This window comes from Garra rufa, chromosome 16 (genome assembly GCF_049309525.1).
Source record: "Garra rufa chromosome 16, GarRuf1.0, whole genome shotgun sequence".
Lineage (NCBI taxonomy): Eukaryota > Metazoa > Chordata > Actinopteri > Cypriniformes > Cyprinidae > Garra > Garra rufa.
Genome location: NC_133376.1, coordinates 8121950 through 8141250, shown reverse-complemented (window position 1 = coordinate 8141250; position 19301 = coordinate 8121950).

Genomic DNA, 19301 nt, shown 5'->3' with positions numbered 1-19301 from the left:
GAACAAAACACGTAATATGTTGAAATAAAGTGTAATTGCAGGCTTAAAAGGCCTGCTGATGACTATGCTAACTGATGTCCTGATGACTAATAATCAAACAGCATTTATATAATGGAAATCTTTAGTAGCTTAAGACTTCTGCAGTGATTTACAAATCCAAATCCAGTATCATTTTATGAACATTACTGTTTTTGTGTCATGGAATGTCGTTTTAAGAGGTTTCCAGCTGAGAATATACTTGTTTATAGTTCTAATATTCAGGGTTTTTTTTTTAATAAAGATAATTATTTGAAAATTTGTGTCAACGTTTTCCGATGGCTCTGATGTCTCTGTAGTGGTTACACATGAAATATAATTTGTTATGGGTAAATCTAACGGTAGTCTTTGGTCTCATTAATCTATTATTTGTCCCAGAGAAGATAGTTTTGGCAAAAGCTCATGTTTATGTAAATTCAGTGCTGTATATCAGTATGTTGTATATTGTTGTATATTGTACTTTTGACTGAATTGCCTATCAACTTTTATGATGGCTGTTGTCGTTGTTGTTTATTAAATAGTATTATTCAATAAATAATATTTTATATAAGTAATAGTTTTAAATAATAGTGTTTAGTATGGTGATGGTGATTTTAGTTACATTGTTCTGCCATTAGATGGTGAGAAGAGACTGTGTTTATGAGTCAGCAGTACAAATGTGTACATTGAAAAGTTAATGCTATAAACGGAAGTTATTTTTAGTTTCAACAACAGCTTGATGTAGCTAACAAATGCACTGAGCAGTAAAATCACTCTTAACAGATGAAAGGATGTTAAAATTACGACAAAGATAACGCTTTTCTTAACAGATATTCAAATTAATGTTTATTGTGAATACGAGACCGATCTTCAGAATGAATGCTGTATCAGATGCAAGTAATCACTCGATCAGTCATCTCTCTCTCTCTCTCTTTCATAATACTCTACATAATACATTGAGCTTTTAATACAGTAATACAATAAGCTTTTAATTAATAAACACAAAGTTCCTTCGTTACTAGTTCTAAAGTGACGTTTTTTAAATTAGTAACGGAGGCTTGGGCTCAGCTGTTAAACTGTCAACTTTAGATTTGAATTTGTGGTGGAAGTAGTTCTGCACAAAATAGGGCTTTTAAAAAACACTCACACATTGTTATTTTGTTTATGTATTTATACATTTGTGCTGTAGAACTGTTGTATAAACACAATATTACTCATCAAGTAGATGAGAGATCTCATGTGATATTGCGCTGAATCACAGCTGTACCAATATGCAGCTAAATATCAACATAATATTTAAGAGCTCTCTGACAGTTCTGTCAATATATATATATATATATATATATATATTCTTTTTCTTTTTGTTTATGTATAATGTTAATGTTTATGTATATATATATATATATATATATATATATTCTTTTTCTTTTTCTTTTTTGTAAACATTTTGGATGTACTGGAGTGTTGCATTCCAAATTCAGCCCAACACTAAACCAAATACATCATCAGCATCTTTTGACAGCAGAGTGCTGTCATTCAGGCAGACAGCTAAGGAATGAAGCACAGGTTTTACCCAGATTTCCTATGGATTTCCCTGCACCTATTGATCAGTTCCCTGTATATAATGACACACAGCTCTTGAGTTACAGTGCGACCAGGGGCTCTCTGGCCTAAAGGACACCCGCAGGCTCCGGAGTAAACAGCAATTTACTTCTGGCTCAGCTAGCGTAGGCTGGTGGCTTACCTCACTGATTTACAGGCTGGCAAATACACTGAGGGAGCGCTCTATCTCAATAGGTCTGTTATCAATCTCTTCGTTATCCGACTGGATCAAGCACTGGCCAGGATTGCAGAAGAGTGGGGATCAGTCCAATAGTTGAATCATGGTCAGGCTAGCAGCCTGTGGGCCTGCAGTCTCAGGCAAACAAGAGTTAGTGACCAAAGCAAAAGAAACGATTGTACTTAAACTGGAAAGGTGAGTAGTAAATTAGTGAGTAGTAACAAAAGTAAATAGATTTGGCAAAGAGAAGGTGTTTTTGTGCTGACAGTGGCAGGTTTGGCAAGTAATATTTGTAAATCTGCTAGAGCCTTGCAAAAGTATTCATACCCCTTAGTTTTTGTTCCTGTTTTATGTTGCTGCCATATGTTAAACTGCTTTAAATTCACCCCCCCACACACATCATTTTACACTCCATATACCACAATGACAAAGCAAAAACAGAATTGTCTAACTTTGCAAATTTAATACAAATTAAAACACTGAAATAAGTACATTGCATAAGTATTCATACCCTTAACTCTGTACTTAGTTAAAGCACCTTTACAGCCTCAAGTGTTTTATGATGCGACAAGCTTTGCACATTAGCATTTGGCAATTATCGTCTCGGGTTACGTATGTAACCTTAGTTCCCTGAGGGAACGAGACGCCGCGTCATGGAACGCTATGGGGAACGCCATTGGCGGGCAGCACTCTGAATCATGTCTACAACCAATGAACGACGGGGGTGACGTCACAGGCGCGGTGACGTCATCGACCAGGAAGTATAAAGCACGTGCGTTTGAAGCCGGCGGCAGCTCTAAGGAATGAAGCGAGCGCCGCAGGGTGCGGGAATTATGGTTCGAGACGCGGCGTCTCATTCCCTCAGGGAACTAAGGTTACATACGTAACCCGAGACGTTCCCTTCCGGGAACTCGAGCCGCGTCATGGAACGCTATGGGGAACGAGACTACCAACGCCCCCATAATTTCCAAGCCCTGAGCAGTGTCTGTTCAACCAGGGTGGAAAAGAGAGAGAGCCCTTGTCTAGCATTCCGCGGACAAGAAGGCCCCGTGGTCCTCGGCCCTCGGGCACACGAGGAAAGGTAGACTTCCTCTGTCTGGTCGCCAGCCAGAGCGAGAGGTACTCCTCGGCCCTCAGGCACACGAGGAGTCTTAATCCTTTGTCTGGGAGTTAGCCAGAACAAGAGGGACCGCAATGACCACTGTCTAGCACTTTGCGGACAGGTGGTGTAAGGTAGTCCTCGGTCCGCAGACCCACGAGGACAGTGCACTCGGCCTCAAGAGTGCTCCTCGGCCCGCTGGCACACGAGGAATGGTGGTTATCCTCTGTCTGGTTGCCAGCCAGAACGAGAGGTACTCCTCGGCCCTCAGGCACACGAGGAGTCTTAGTCCTTTGTCTGGGGTATTGCCAGAACAAGAGGGACCGCAATGACCACTGTCTAGCATTCCGCGGACAGATGGTGTAGGGTAGCCTTCGGTCCGCAGACCCACGAGGACAGTACACTCGACCTCAAGAGTGCTCCTCGGCCCGCAGGCACACGAGGAGAAGGTAGTCCTTTGTCTGGGGGTTCAGCCAGAACAAGAGGGACCCGAGGCTCGGCCTGGAGCTCCGCCAGGACGCGAGGGAATAAGCCATTGTCTAGCATTGCGCGGACAAGAGGGCACTGCAATCCCCGGCCCTCGGGCACACGGGAAGACAGTAGGGGCCTCTGCCTGGTAGCCAGCCAGCGCAGGAGGCACTCCTCGGCCCTCAGGCAGACGAGGAGTCTTAGTCCTTGGTCTGGGAAAAGGCCAGAACCAGAGGGACCGAAATACACTCGGTCTGGTAGCTTCTTGCGCCAGAACACGAGGAGAATTAAGCCATTGTCTAGCCTTCCGCGGACAAGAGGGCTGTATGGTTCTCGGCCCTTAGGCACACGAGAACAAATGGACCTCTGCCTGGTTCGCCAGCCAGTGCAAGAGGCACCCCTCGGCCCTCGGGCTCACGAGGAGTCTTAGACCTTTGTCTGGGGTTCTGCCAGAACAAGAGGGACTGAAAGAGCTCGGTCTGGTAACAGAACGCGAGAGTAAGAGCTTTTGTCTAGTTTTCCACGGACAAAAAGGTTGAAGATGCAGATCTCTTAGTGGCGAAAGTTACTTCTCTTCTTTCCGCAGAAAGAATGCGCCTTGAGAAGTCTCCTCCTGGCTAGGGAGGTGGCTGACTCTCTGGACCTAGTCTCGATAAGTCGAGAGGACAGCGGAGCCTGGAGCGGCTCTGAGGTCGAGTTCGTAGTACCAATAATAATAGGATCAATAATCCATCTACTAATAGTAGGCTTTGCAGCCAGGCCCCCCCTCTTTGGGGGCCGTAACAGACGAACAGTTGTTCTGTTCTACGCCACGTGGCAGCTCTGTGGACGTAGGCGTCTAAGGCTCTGACTGGGCACATGCAGTTGAACTTCCTGTGACTTGGCTCCATGAATGGAGGAGGATAAAACGCTTGTAGCGTTACGGGCTGTGGCACTAGGGAGGGGACCTTCGGGACGTACCCGACTCTAGGGTAAAGCAAGGCCTTGGCCATCCTGGAGCAAACTCTAAATGAGAAGGGGCCACCGAAAGGGCCTGCAGGTCCCCAACTCTCTTGAGAGAGGTGAGAGCTAACAGAAGCGCTGTCTTAATGGTAAGCATGCGATCCGTAATCTCCTCTATTGGCTCAAATGGAGGCTTACATAGAGCTTCTAGCACCACAGCTAGGTCCCATGTAGGAACCCACGGTTTCACTCGAGGCCTCAACCTGAGTGCACCGCGGAGGAAACGAATAACCAAGGGATCTCGGCCCACTGAGAGACCACCTTGAGGGGCGTGGTAGGCACTTATAGCCGCCACGTAAACCTTCAGGGTGGAGTGAGCTAGCCCTGCGGAAAGGCGAGATTGTAGAAACTCCAGGACTGTACCAACCGGGCAGTTAACTGGGTCTAAGTGGTGCTCGTGGCACCATCTCACAAACAAGTTCCACTTAAGGCCATACAGTTTCCTCGTAGAGGGAGCTCTGGATTGGAGAAGGGTCTCAACAACCTCGGTTGAGAGACCCGCTCCTATGAGTTGTGCCCCCTCAGGGGCCACACCCATAGCCTCCACTTCTCTGGGTGGGGGTGGCAAACTGTGCCCCCAGCCTGAGATAGGAGGTCCCTCCTGACGGGAATCTCCCACGGAGAGCCGTCGAGGAGAGATATTAGGTCCGAAAACCAAACTCGGGCCGGCCAGTACGGGGCTACTAGTAACAGCCGTACTTGAAACCGGCGGACCCTTTCCAGAACTCCCGGGAGCAGAGCGATCGGGGGAAAAGCGTACAGACGAAGCCTCGGCCACGTCTGTACCATGGCATCCAGCCCCAGTGGAGCTGGAGGAACTAGAGAGTACCAGAGGGGACATTGCGATGTCTCTCGAGTCGCGAAAAGGTCCACCTGTGCCTGGCCAAACACTCTCCAGATCTGCTTCACCACCTCTGGGTGAAGCATCCATTCCCCGGGCCTCGGCCCCTGCCTTGACAGGACGTCTGCTCCCACATTCAGATGTCCAGGAATATGGACTGCTCTCAGGGAGAGGAGTTTTCCTTGAGACCAAAGGAGGATCCGGTACGCCAGCTTGAATAAGGGGCGTGAGCGGACACCTCCTTGATGGTTTATATAATAAACTACCGCGGTGCTGTCTGTACGGACCAGCACGTGATGGTTCCTTAGGTCTGGAAGGAAACTCCTCAGGGCCTGGAACACAGCCAACATCTCTAGGCGATTTATGTGCCATGAGAGGTGGTGAGTGCTCCACAGGCCTTGGGCTGAGCGGCCACTCATGACCGCTCCCCATCCGGTAAGGGACGCATCTGTCGCTAGCGTGACGCGGCGGCAAGGTGCCCCCAGAACTGGACCCTGAGAGAGAAACCAGGGTTTCTTCCACATGGCCAAGGCACGTAGGCAGCGCCGCGTGACCTTGATCTTGTGGAATGGGTTTCCCCTCGGGCAGAACCCCCTGGTTTTGAGCCACCACTGCAGTGGCCTCATGTGCAGCAGTCCAAAAGGTATTACGTTGGAAGCGGCTGCCATAAGACCTAACAGTACTTGGAACTGTTTGACAGTGAGTGACTGGCCTAGCTTGACTGCGTTTACTGCAGTAAGTATGGAATCGATCTGAGCAGGTGACAATTGTGCCTGCATCGTGGATGAATCCCACACCACGCCCAGATAAGTGGTCCTCTATAATGGAGAGAGCACACTCTTCTTGGCGTTGAGTCTCAACCCCAACTTTTGCATGTGAGCGAGAACAACACCTCGATGCTGAACCGTTAACTGCTCTGAACTGGCTAGGATAAGCCAGTCGTCTATGTAGTTGAGTATGCGGATGCCCTGGAGTCGCAGTGGAGCCAGCGCAGCATCCACACACTTCGTGAAAGTTCGGGTGAGAGAGCTAGGCCAAAAGGAAGTACTCTGTATTGGTAAGCTTTGCCCCTGAAAGCGAACCTGAGAAACTTCCTGTGTTGAAGAAGGATGGAGACGTGGAAATACGCGTCTTTTAGATCTATCGTGAAAAACCAGTCCTCGGACCTGATTTGTGACACGACCTGCTTGACTGTGAGCATTCTGAACTTCAGTTTTCTGACTGAGCGGTTTAGAAGCCTGAGATCTAAGATGGGCCGAAGCCCCCCATCCTTCTTCGGAACAATGACGTACCGGCTGTAGAACCCGGATTCCCTGTCTTGAGGAGGGACCACCTCGATGGCCTCCTTCCTCAGAAGAGTTTCTACTTCCTGTTCCATTACCAGACCCTGCTCGGGGCTTACTAAAGTTGGAAATACCCCGCTGAAAGGTGGCGGCTTGGTGTCGAACTGAATAGCGTAACCTTTCTCTACAGTACGCAGGACCCACATAGAAACATTTGGCAGTAGTTTCCACGCTGCCAGAAAGTTTACTAAGGGAACCAGCCTCTCGAGACTGGTGTCTGGATTTATTTGAGGAACTAATTCGGAGACCTGTAACAGCGAGCTGGCAGGAAGCTCCTGAACTAGCTCCTCTGAAGACCCCCGCGGGGGTCGCGAACTCTCCAGGGCCGCTATGTTTCTGGGCGGAACAGCTAGAGAATGACGTTCGCGGGAGATCGCCGCGCCCTGTAACACTGGCAGGGTTAGCTGAAAAATCTCCTGAGGGCCCCGAGGGGGTTTGAAACCCACACCCTTGGGTACGGTGCAAACCCCCTCGAGAGGGGCTGCCCTCAACGACCCTGAGCCACAACCATCAGGGCCGTTTAGCTGAGGACCTCTTAGATTGGAGGACGACCCTCAGGTCGGGCCTCTTCTTAGAGGCCCCCGGCTTAGAGCGTTGCTGACCCCGCCCTCTAGGCCTAGCCGGAGGAGCATGGGCGGCAACGCTCTGCTTTTGTGCCTCATGGTGCGAGGAGCTGGTACACGGCTGAGGCTGCTCCCGTCTAGCAGCCTCAGAGGAGTAAACTCGGCGAGGAAGAAATGTCCTGAACGCCGCCGCCTGTTTGCGGGCCTCCTGGTGCCTGGCGACAACGGTGTCGACCGAAGCACCAAAGAGGCCAGATGGTTCCAGGGGGGCGTCCAGGAGCGTGACCCTGTCCTTCTCTTTAACTTCAGACAGGGTCAGCCAGAGATGCCTCTCCGCGGCCACCAGGGCTGCCATAGACCGCCCCACAGCACGGGCGGTCTCCTTGGTGGCGCGGAGAGCGAGATCTGCGGTCCTACGCATCGCTGTGATGTTGACTTCCTAGCCTTCGTTAAACTCCTTTAGCAGGTCGGCTTGGTACGCTTGGAGGATTGCCATAGTGTGTAGGCATGTACCAGCCTGACCTGCTGCCGTGTACGCCTTGCCCATTAAGCTGGATGTAACTTTTAATGGCTTAGTGGGCAAGGGCGGAGCCTTCAAGGACGACGCCGAGCCGGGTGACAGATAGCCCGCGAGCGTCTGTTCGACCCGTGGCATCGTCCTGTACCCGTACTCCTCCGCACCCCCCACGTTTCCGTAGTTTTCAGAGGGGTTAAAGAGGCGGAAAGAGTACGGCTTCTCCCACGATCTAGAAAGCTCTTTATGTAGATCGGGGAAGAAGGGAAGACTCCGCTTAGGGGGTGCTGACTTTGTCCGCAGGAAGCGATCATCCAATCGGCTTCGCTGCGGCTCATGGCTTTGTTGTTCAGCGGGCCAAGAGATATTAAGCTTGGCAACCGCGTTCGTCAGCACCTCCATCAGCTCCTCGTAGTGAGGCGATCGGGGTGGCGGTGGTGTTTGCACATCCAGGCTCTCAAAGTCAACCTCCTCGGAGGAAGACAAGAGAAGCTCTGGGATCCCCTCCCGGGGGGAAGTAACCGCAGTGCGGGCTTCCACGTCCAGGAGGAGATCGCTCGACCCGCTGAGTGAGGGCGGAGATAGGGGGTCACCCGTCTCCATACCCTCCAGCAGATCGAGCTGCGAACCCCACGAGTGCAGCTGCTACTCCGCCTCGGCGGAAGCGGGGCCAGACCCGCGGGGAACGCTGGTGAAAGCCCCCTCCTCGAAGAGGGCTTTCCGGGAGCGAAGCACCCGCACTGGAAGGCGTTCACAGTGCGGACAGTCAGCCTTTTCGAGGGCTGACTGTGCGCGCCCCGCTCCCAAGCAAACTACACATAGGCTGTGTGTATCCCCACCAACAATGTAGCGTTGGCAGGGAGGGACACACTGCCTATGTGGGCGCTTCACCGCCACAAAACTCTTTTTATAAGGTTGCTTTGAAGCCATAACTACTCAAATAAAAGTGTACCAAACTGGGCACGAAAAAACAGCAGAATGGCTTCGAGACAGACACAGACATAGAGCGCTCTCGCTGAATGACAAAAGCTGCCGCCGGCTTCAAACGCACGTGCTTTATACTTCCTGGTCGATGACGTCACCGCGCCTGTGACGTCACCCCCGTCGTTCATTGGTTGTAGACATGATTCAGAGTGCTGCCCGCCAATGGCGTTCCCCATAGCGTTCCATGACGCGGCTCGAGTTCCCGGAAGGGAACTGCCATTCTTCTCACCTCTTCAAGCTCTGTCAGGTTGGATGGGGCAGATGCACATTTTCAGGATTTTTTCAGAAATATTTGATTGGGTTCAAGCCCAGGTTGTGGATGGGCCACTTAATGGTATTCAACGAGTTGTCTGTAAGCTACTCTTGCTGTGTGCTTACGGTCATTGTCCAGGTTCTGAATGCTCTGAACTGAGTTTTCATTAAGGCAATATTTTGGTGCATTGAGCTTTCCTTCTACTCTAACGAGTCCTTTAGTCCCTGCCGCTGAAAAACAGTACCACAGCATGACGCTTCTACCACCACATTCTACTGGAATGCTACTAGGCAAGTGATGAGCAGTGCCTGGTTTTATTCAAACATGATGCCTGGAATTGAGGTTCATCAGACCAGAGAACCTATCTCCACATGTGATCATGGAGCTCAACTAGATTCTTGGTCAACCAGATTCTTGGTCACCACACTAACCATAGCCCTTCTCCATCAATTGCTTACTTTGGCCAGGAGGCTCAGGCCCAGCTCTAGGAAGAGTCTTGGTTGTTTCAAACTTTGTCTATTAAGGGTAACAGAGACTACATGCTTCTGTGAAACTTCAATGCAGCATAATTTTTTTCTGAACTCCTCCCCAGATGTGTGGCTTGACGCAATTCTGTTTCTGAGCTCTAAAGGCATTTTTTTTTTTCTGGGCTTGTTTTTTTGCTATGATATGCATTTCAGCTGTTAGACCTTTTATTAAGACGTGTGCCTTTCCAAACCATACCCATTCAATTGAATTTGCCACAAGTTAACTTCACTCAAAGTGTAGTAACATCTACAAGCAATATAAATATGTTATTTTTTAGCTGTCCTAGATAAGGGTATACATGCTTGTGCAATGAATTCATTTTATTATTATTATTATTATTATTATTATTATTATTATTATTTGTACTAAATTTGCAAATATGTTAAAAAACATTTTTCGGCTTTGTCATTATGGTATATGGAATGTAGATTGATGTGGGGGGGGGAGTCATTTAAAGCAGTATAACCTAAGGCAGTAAATATTTTGAGTTAATCTTCTTGGCTTGTTATTTCCCCAATCATGATGTCTAGAGACATTTGTTCTTTGCAGTCCACTTTGTCCTCAGTTTTCAAACTTCTTGAGTCAATGGCAATTTGCTACCTGCCTTTTTTCAAGACTTGCAATTGACCTTTCGCCAAAAATCCATTGCAGCATTTTGTCAGTCCTTTGGGTAGTTGGGAAAGCACTCAGAGAGCCTGAAGATGGACATCACATGTGTTACCGGACAGGAGCAGGAACTCTGATGGGATTTCATAGCTTTTAACGGGAACTAGGAATGTGGCAGGTAAGGTGGGATGTTTTATGGGGAAGCTTTTGAGGAACATGTTTCTGTGGCAGCTGCATTCATGTATCATTTAAACCAGTTGGTTCCTCCAATAGTGGGCCAAACAAAAAAATCTCACAGGTGTAAGTTAGGTTATAGACAGCAGTGGAAGAGCAATAGTGAATGCAAATAATAATATGCAATTTTACTATCATATATATAGTTAGGAGCACAAATTAATTAGAATGATAAACATATGCATTATGGGGGTGAGAAAACACTTCCTATTTACAGTTGCGAGTGTACATCTAGTCAAATGTTACAGTATTTATTCATTTATTAAGTCTGATGGAAAATATTTTTTACTATTTGTCCAGAAGCAGGCTTTTCTCAACTATGCTTACATTTAAAGAAAACCTTATTTACAGTGTCCTTGTTACATATGTCACAGTAATAACAAATAGTCCATAATAGTCCTTATTTCATTGTTTTCTGTATAAACTTCTATACAGACGTGTTTGCAGCATCTTGTGCAAAACAAAAATCTGTCTATAGATCTTTAATGTTTCTTTTTTGAACAATTTCATTCCACTACTCTGCATCTCATGTTTTTAAATGCAAAATGTTCTGAGTCAATGCACCTTTAATGTACCAATATCGTATAAGAAGTTTCTGTATAATTTTGTTCTTTCTTGATATGTTTAACTGTATGTGGCCTCCTCTCATTCACAAAAACCTAAAGTCGCTCTTTATCTCTATCATCTAAACAGGAAATTAAGCTTCTCTAGGGCAACTTGCTGGAAACTTGCTGCACTGAAAACTCTTTTTCAGGGACACGCAACAAGCTTGTTGTCTTTAACTGAGCGCTGACAGTCAACACTATTGTGTTAATTAATTATTGTATGGCTCAACAGTCATGTTTTGCCAACACAGGCTAATTTTACAGCTGGCATATGGACTGTATCAATATGTGCCAGCCAGAGCAGGACGGATGCATATTTTTGAATTTTACTTTCCCTGCATATTTCTTCTAGATTTACCATAATCCCTGACATGCTAACCAAAGATATCAATGCTGAACAAGTGATTTTCCAAATTACTACTTGGAAAACTGCAATATTTGAAATTAGACTTCCCATTTAAGAACTATAAAACATGATTTCACAGACACGGGTAAATTGCTGTGCTCCAATCAATGTCAAATGTGTAATTTATTTATTTTGTCAGCTGTTAAAAGTTCAAATAATACTAATGTAACCCCTACACCCGGGTCCTACTTGCACTCCGAGCAGGTCTCGAACACTGGTCTCTGGCATTGGAGGCGGGCGCACTTGAGATCAGGGTAGTGAGGTTTACCTGTGCAACACCTACCGCTGGCCTCTGTTACACTCACCCCCTTAAACCTCACTCCCATCCGGGCCACGGCACGAATGTAACCCCTACACCCGAGCGGGTCTCAAACCCAGGTCTCCGGCATGGGAGGCGGGCGCACTAACAAGGAGGCTAAAGACTGCAGCCACTAGCGTCAGTCACTAGTGCATCTCTTGAGATCAGGGAAGTGAGGTTTACCTTCGCAACAACTACCGCTGGCCTTAAAACTCACTCCCATCTGGGTCATGGCACCAATGCAACCCCTACACCCGGGTCTTACTCGCACCCATTCCAAGCGGGTTTCCGGCGTGGGAGGCGGGTGCACTAACAAGGAGGCTAAAGACTGCAGCCACAAGTGCATCTTTTGAGATCAGGGGAGTGAGGTTTACTTGCGCAGCTTCTACCGCTGGCCTCTGTTATACTCATCCCCCTAAACCTAACTCCCATCCGGATCACGGCACCAATGTAAGCCTTACACCCGGATACCTCGAACTCGGGTCTCTGGCATGGGAGGCGGGCACACTAACAAGGAGGCTAATGACTGCAGCCACTAGCATCAGTCGCTAATGCGCCTCTTGAGATCAGGGGAGTGAGATTTTATTAAAATAAAAATAAAAATATTTCTTATTTATTTATTTATTATGTATTTACTTATAGTGCATTTTTAACATTTTTGTCATTAATATATATATGTACTTTTGAGATATGGAATGTCCTACTTGTAAAAGTGTAACAAAATGGCACTTATTCTTGGGAAGTTAGTCTTCCAATCTGAAACGGGTGATGTGAAACAAGTATGGCAACATCCACAGATTCGTAGACACAATAATAAACAATCAGTTTTATGCAGCTGATATAAAAACCAGTTTGCGATTGCAAATGTGTAAAACACTGTAAACAAGCTCTGTGGCTGATAATTGTGCACCTGCAAAACAAATGCCATTCTGCGTTCTGTCATTTATCCCATTCAGTCTGTTTTCCAGGAGATTTGGTTGCCTTTGTTGACATTTCTAAAGAGAATGCTAGAATTGCAATTTGTTTTTATGTGTCATCTTCCGTGCGTCGAGTAATGGAATGCATTTGTGGTCGGAAGTAGGAGATATCAAACAGAAATAGCCACATCTGACTTTGAATGGAATGCTGCATTATCCACATACATCCTGTATATGACAAAGCTCTGGGCGCCGTGCCTGTATGCTCTATTCTCAGCAATATAATCAATACATGCCCTGCCTTCTGCTGCCTCATGCATTTCAAGATGTTCCAGAGAAGAACGATGAAACTGTTAGCTAAGCAACATATAACAGGATCCCCTAGACCATACATTAACTACAGGATACAATTTACTGCTTGCAATATGATACAGCTGACTGGAACCTGTTTTGCCCATTTGTAGCAACCAGCTACAGAAATATATATTATATGTAAGTATATAATATTTGTTGGATTTATTTCCTAAAAATCATGCAGACCATACACTGTCAGGAAAAATGTGCAAGAATTTGTCACTGGGGTCTTAAAGGGACACATTTGTACCTTCTTTACCGTATAGGGTGACTATTAGTACCTTAGAGTAGTAATATGTCTCCTTAAACTAAAAATATATACTCTTATGGTACAGATATGCACTCTTTGGGATAAAGAAGGTATAAAGGTGTCCTTTTAAGGGTACTGTCCCAGTGACAAGCTGTTGTACCCCTAAAGGCACAGTTTTTTCACCTTTTTTTTTTTTTTTTACTGACAATGTATTAATTAAAGCTTACATTTCTTACATAAGTAATTTTCAGGATACTCTGCTCTAAGTTTACTTTTAGTTTTTTTTTCCTCCATAGAGAATGCACATGGGGGTATGTTGTGGTGTGCATAAATTGGTTTAAATCTAGTGTTCAGAGGCTGTATTACTCTTTGACTAGATTTCATTACCATGTTTTGGATCTCTGTCTTTCACTTTGAAACCTGTCCCCAATTTAAGCGAGCGGACAAACCTTCTGCTCCAACCTCTCATGTCAATTGGTTATAAATGTGAAATATAATTTAAAGGTTTATTTGCAAATGGTGTACATAATGACTCTTGGTTTAGTTTTTGAGCGACCTTCATAAAGCTGGGGCCACAATTCAGTTTCATATTGAAGAATGCGACAATAAGCTTATTTAATTATTGCAGTTTTTCATCCTGCCAAAAAATGATTTTAAAATGCAACCAGGAAGCCACAAATCTAATACATTTAGATGAGAGAGGTTGTTTTGATTTGTTTTAAACTACAATAAAGGATGCAAACAGATACTGCACAAGTTCTAGTGGAATACTACAGTGTATCTTTAAAATCTCTTCCTCTCCGTTTCTCTCTCACACACACACCCTGAGTAGAAAACAGTGCAGCCCCAAAAGGGAAACGTCAACTTGTATCCATACTTCACCGAAATGCCGCTGTGGTGACATTCTCACCTCAGTTCAGAGGATATGATGTGTGTTTGAATGATGCGAAACAAAGAAAGGACAGGTCATTTTATAAATATACTAGAATAATTTTAAATGTAGCTATATAATATTTAAAATGATGAAAAAAATTGTAAAATTATATACATGCTAGTATAAATATGTTAAAACAACATATCATATTTTAAGTCCCCCTGCAGTTAATAATTTTATCCCTTAAAACTCATCTTTGATCATCAAAATTACATATTTAAACTCAGTTAGCAGAAGTAAATGCTGTAATAAACACTACATAATTTCATTGGCAACCTTGGATTAAAGTGATAGTTCAAAGATAAAAATGATGTCATTAATTACTCACCCTCATGTCATTTTAAACCCATAAGATCTTCGGACCACAAATGAAGATATTTTTGATGAAATCCGAGAGCTTTCTGACCCTGCATAGACAGCAACTGACACGTTTAAGTCAATGTGACATCAGTGGTTTAACTGTAATTTTTTGAAGCTACTAGAATACTTTTTGTGTGCAAAGAAAACAAAAATAATGATTTTATTTAACAAGTTCTTATTTTCCGTGTCAGTCTTCGACGTGCATTCACAATGCAAACCTCAGTACTGAACAAAACTCGGGTGATTTGAGCAATGAGTGGATTTTGACTAATCTGACTCTGATTGGCCATTGCGTTAAGCTGTGCCAATGATTGGCTACATTGCTCAACACAATGTAAATAGAAACCTTTTACCAGATATGAAAAACACCACCTGGCACATTGGCATGATTGGTTAAATGTTTGTGATGTAGAAAATTAGCATGTTTAAACTGCAATGTTGAGGCTAATTTTGGTTCTCCAAAGTTTTAGGGAGAAAATACTTGCAAGTGGTCTTGGCTGATGAATTCACGCATGGTTCTTCTTTAACCCTTAAATGCTTACCTCGGGTCTTTAGTGACCCGGGACATCATTTTCTACCATCTCCCTCCTTCATTTTTTTTTAAGTTTGGCATCAGCTTTCTTAGTATTCCTCAATCTATTAATTTTGAGCAATAAAACAAGAAATGAAAATAATGTCTGTTTTCTGGTTTATTTTTTGTAAAAAGTGTATAGGGTCGCTAGAGACCCAAGGTGTGTAATAGTGTAATTATATTTTTTGTGTGCAAAAATATTTAAATATCTGATGACGAAATACATGCAATTCACTGTTTGATACACAATAATGGCACTGTGTTTCACTCGTAGTTATTGCAGGCATAAAACAAAAGAATATCATCAGCAAAAACTGAATTGTTTTGAATGGCTTTACTTCAGAGCAATTACTGTATGCAATAAAATATAAATGCCGCTGTCATTTGATGGTGGATGTGGTGAAAAAGCTGCCAGCGATCAAGATAATGATTTTGAAGTAATTGAAAGCAATAGTTTTGCAAATATGGTGAATATGAGGCAGATGCTGAATGTACTGTGGAAGTGCACTCTGATGATGACGATCATGGTAAAATCATCTGCTCAAATTGAACCGTTCTAAGTTTCAAAAGGTACAAAATATGCTCTATTTTATTCTTCTGTAATAGATCTTAAAATATAAAGAGAGTTGTTTGCTATTGCAGCAGTTAGAGATCCATTCGTGCTATATATATATATCCGGGTCGCTAAAGACCCGAACATATAATAGTGATTGGCAAAACAGCCATGCATTTAAGGGTTAAGCATATTAAAAATACTAGATAGACATGTAAACATAAACCTTAAAACTTTATTTTTACTACTGGGAGTCTTTAAAATAACATAAAGGCTACGTCCACACAAAGCCTTTCGTTTAAAAATAACAAAAAACGGTTTCACTCTTCCAAATCGCCGGATCCCTCTGGATGACACACTTATTCGATACAAAAATTATATGTATACAGCTAAACGCGTCTCCGTGTGGACATGGCCAAAATTATAAATATAATTATTAATTAATTAATTGCGTCCACATTTTTGAGATTGTATGGGAAAAAAAAAAATTAAATAAAATAAAAAATACACATTTTAAGAAATAACTCATTAAGAAAGACCAGTTAGTTTTGAATCATGTAAAAGTAATAAATGATGACCAAATTTTAATTTGATGACTAATTGGTCTCCAAAACATCTTGAATATGACATAAGAGTTATGTAGAGTGATGTTTCCATCTAAATGTGATGTGGCCCGTGGTTTGAATATTTTAAAGACGGTATGATGTGATATAAAAATTGTAACCTTGGTGACAAGAGCATGAGTCATCTGAGCAAGAGTGGCACCATTTTGCCGTCTGAATATTTTGACAAGTGAAAGGGCTTTTTGAGTGCAGTGCACTAACATTAGGGTCATAATGTCTTTGCCCATCACTGCCTTCGCTGTGTCAAATGTCACTGAGCAGTGACATAGCTTCAGGCTGCCCATGGTATTTTAAACTGACAGAGAACATTGGAAAACTCCAGTAGCACTGGTTACTACCTAGCCTAGCCTGCGCCACTGCTGTGTGGGTAGGGCTATTGAATTGGGGGTTGAGCTAATTGGGGGAGAGTCTGCCAGTGTTAATTAGCAGTTCATTAGCAGTGCGAGTGTGTACTGGTGAATTCACAGTTGAGTAATAGCAGCCATCAGCCTTTGGCCAGGATTCAGACAGGTTGAGTCACAAAAACAGGGGGAAGCTCATATCCATCACCATAATGGAAATAATAATGAATTTCAATTGTGAATACTCGCTACACAAAAATCTCCTGGTTTAGAGAGTTCCACATCAAATAAAAACTGACTATTGGACGTAGATAGGGCTTTCAGAAACTCTAATACAAAGGTATTGAACTTCAGTGCATGAATGAATGTCAAAATCATTTTGTATGTCAAGGTAATATACACTGTAAATAAATAAATTAATTAAAATAAAATACAAATATTTCTTTAGAAAGCATTTTCCAGTTTATAGAAACAAAAAATATATGTATATATAATGGCTCTTTAAATGATAATGAGCTTCTCCTCACCCCACCCCTCTCTTTCATGGGGCAATCAAAATCAAACTTCAATGGCATAAAAAAACATGATTTGTGGGAGCTTGGTGAAATTTTAGGTATATGTCCATTCAAAAATAGTTAAAAAAAAAAAAAAAACTATTAAAAATAATAGTTCAACATAACTTTGTAAAAAAAATAAATAAATAAATAAAAAAATAATAATAATAATGATGATGATGATGTTTAAATTGTTACAGCCTTGAGTTATTCTTTTGGAATGAATGTAAAATGCTTAAAAACACTAACTTAATAAGAGTCATTCCTGGTTTCAATAAATAGAATATTGATTACATTGTCAGTGTAAACATATTATTTATTTATTTATTTATTTATTTATTTAATTATTCATTCTGTTAGTGTAAGTAATGTTTATTTAATCAAGCAAATGTGGCACATTCATGTGCATTTCATTAAAAAAAATAATAATGATAATAATACTAATACAAAAAAAAAAAAAAAAAAAAAAAACAGAACAACACCACACACCACTGCTGTACAAGGCTGGTTAACACTGCAAAAGTAGTTTCAAAGCAGGGTTTCATAATTGGGGATCCAAGCCAACCCTACCAACCAAATCCAACACCCTTGGAACTGCATAACAATGTGCTAAAAACCTCTCAGAACACACAGCAAGTACAAAGCAACACACTGGCAACCACATAACTATGTGTTAAAACCTCCCTGAATACACAGCAACTGCATTGCAATGACCTGGCAACCGTCCTCAACCGTCCGAAGTATCATTATGGTGGTGAGTTATGCATAGGTAAATGTCACTCACGTGTTTCTCAGAAAATGTAAATGTGCTTTGCAATAAAATCTTTAAAGGAGAAGTTCACTTCCAGAACAAAAATGTACAGATAATTTAACTCATTCAAGATGTTCATGTCCTTATTTCTTCAATCGTAAAGCAATTATGTTTTTTGAGGAAAACATTTCAGGATTTCTCTCCATATAGTGAACTTCTATGGTGCCCCCAAGTTTGAACTTCCAAAAAGCAGTTTCAAAAGGCTCTAAAAGGGCAGATGAAGAAGGGTCTTATGTAGCAAAATGAATGGTTGTTTTCTAAAAAAAATATACAATTTATATATATTTTTTGGTAACACTTTCTATGAAGCCCCTATGTATAATACATTATAAGGGTATTTCTAAGGCATTATAGTGAATGCATAATGCATTATAATAAACCTTATAATATGTTATATCATATCGTGAATACTCATAACAACAATTATAATACTTGAGTATTTGAGGTTATAACTTTTAAGTTAATTATGATTATTTATAACACACAATGGACGCCATATTTAATCTATCTAATTTATAATGGACTATATTATATTACATTTAATTTTTTTACATTGTTTTATTTTAATGGTCCCCTTAGTCTACTGATGCCTTAAGAATACCCTTATAATGTATTATAAATACAGGCTTTATAGAAAGTTTTACCTATTTTTTTTTCTCTAACTTCAAAATTGTCTTACATTGCTGTTTTACCTCTGTTTGTAAAGGGTGTTTAATATTATTTGCCTGTTCACTTTGTAAACACTTGGTTGGTACACTCAAAAAAAAAGAAATCAGTCTAAACATAAACTTTATGTAATTAAATTACATGCAAATTTTCCACTGACACCAGCATGTTAAGGGTCATGAACCCAACCAAAGGAAACACTGGTCTCATTGATGGTGATTTCAAATGAAACAAAACATCTAAACCTCTGTTAATTCTCAATAAGAGCTTCTCTAGAAGTCTGACAGAAGTCAATCTGAAAAATTTCCGTCTAAACATAAACTTTATGTAATTAAATGACATGCAAATGTTCCATGCATTTGGATTACATAGTTTTAATATAAACATATTAATAAACTTAATGTGATTCATATGCATCAGTGATACGTGAATGAAACAGGTAAGATTTATGTAATATTTCCCAGTGTTAAACAAGCACTGCTAAGTGTTCATGTGTTTCCACACTACAGAGTGTTCAAATAGCATTGACACAGTGTTGGAGTTAAGGAGATCATTATGTGATGATTGACCATTAATGATGAACACCTGCTGTTAACAAGCAGAATCACTGAAGAAAAGAGAAACACAAGAACTACAACTGACTTCAGCCACAGCCAAGATGAAATCAACTGCAATAAAATAATACATTAAATCTCTCAAGATCTGATTAAACAACTCCACAAACAACTTTACCAGCTTCACGCATTACTAACCAGATTGACTTATGTCAGACTTCCAGAGAAGCTCTTATTGAGAATTAAGGTTAATTAAGGTTTAAATGTTTTGTTT